Genomic DNA, 1,655 nt, shown 5'->3' on the forward strand with positions numbered 1-1,655 from the left:
GGAGACACCACATGTCCGACCACCTCCCAGAATCCTTCTCTCTGGCATCCATCTTGGCTGAAAAAGGTGTGTACCACCAGGAGGGACTCTGAGTCAGAATGATTGGCTAAAGACAACCTGGAAACTAATCCCATCACCATAATACCCGAGACTTCAGGCCACTGGCAGAGCTGCCTCCTGGGTTCCCTTACCCTACTGCTCTCCACCCGGGGTGCCCTTTCCCAGTAAAATATCTTGCTTTGTCAGCACATGTCAGCACACTCCTCAGACAATTCATTTCTAAGTATTAGACAAGAGCCCAGTTTCGGGCCCTAGAAGGGATCCCCCTTCCTGCAACACTTCCTTTTTCTCAGATAACTAGGATCTACCATATTTTGTCTAATGATTTGTAAGAGGTTTCATTGATGACAAGTCAGATGGGAGTGAACAGATGTCTGCTTGGTTAATCATACACCCATCTTTCTTTCAGTACAGTCATGGTGGTATCATTCTGAAACTTCAGGTGAGTTATTTTACTGTCTTCCTTACCAGTTTTTTGAACAAAGAGGGGTAACTGACAAAGCCACTAGTTCCCTGTGTAATGCTGGGCAAGTCACTTCCTTTTTGAGAAACCCAGGCTTTTTTTTTTTTTTTATTTTGAGAAATGAAGGAGTATAAACATATTGATTTCTTCCAATTCTAAAATATATATATTTTAACCAACAAGGTTATCATTATTTTTAAAAAAGTCCCAGTGATGCCAAAATTATGAAGCTTATTATTCACTTTTAAAGAAAATACTAGGTTAGTCACAGCCACAAACAGCTGTGTGGAATCAGCAACATTTCAAAATATACAAAATTAAATATTTCCCTAAGATGATTTTTCTCAAAGACAGTTTCATAACCGTCTCCTTAAAAATACTGGCACACTGCACATCTTGATTATTTAAGTCTGTTCTTCATAGTAGATTAAAAAATGCTGAGCAGCAAACTATATCAAAAGTAAGCAATCGTAGTTCACCACCACTCTAAGCTGCTTTAAATTCACAATTAAACATGCAGTTACAAGAGGGGCAAGTTATACATCAGAGGACATGCAAGCGCTCACATTGCAAGTCAATTACAACTTACTATTGAACACAGGATTTAAAACAAAAGGCTTTGGCAATAACTGGAGGCAAAAAATGGTGGGGAGGAAATCAGTATTGCAAAAGAAGATAGCAAGAACTATAATAGCATTATAATTCTGATCCTTGCCCATTTTAAAACAGTAATGCTCCCTTCCTCCCTGCCCTGCCCCCAGGCAAATGCTATCTATCAGAAGAGCAGACATCATTACTTAGTCAATTTGCTTCTGGAATGCTCCAAGTGTTCTAAAGGGGCTAATTCTAATAGGAGAAAACATATCAGAATTTCACTTGCTATATTGAGCTGTGGTTACTGATGGGAGTATATGTTATCATTTCAGGTGTCTTGGGGCAAAAACAAACCTTAGAAAAGATAGGAGTGCTAGGAAGTTTGTGATAATATTAGGCACTAATTACTATCTGTAATACACATAAAGAATGCCAAATAAGATCTAGTCAAACTGAGTCTTAAATGAATAATAAAATGATGAAATCTTAAGAGTGTTCTTAATTGAGGAAACAGCTATTCTTTAATATCTATCTCAAA

At 37.9% G+C, this 1,655-nt stretch overlaps 1 protein-coding gene across 1 annotated transcript in view; it reads right to left on the minus strand.

The window, feature by feature from the left end:
- The window catches only part of LOC104987817 (plastin-3-like), a 10,918-nt gene that overhangs the window by 8,203 nt on the left and 1,060 nt on the right, over positions 1–1,655 (minus strand). The gene's annotated exons all lie outside the window — the stretch shown is intronic.

Source organism: Bison bison, unplaced genomic scaffold (assembly GCF_000754665.1).
Source record: "Bison bison bison isolate TAMUID 2011002044 unplaced genomic scaffold, Bison_UMD1.0 scf7180017846209, whole genome shotgun sequence".
Taxonomy (NCBI): Eukaryota; Metazoa; Chordata; class Mammalia; order Artiodactyla; family Bovidae; genus Bison; species Bison bison.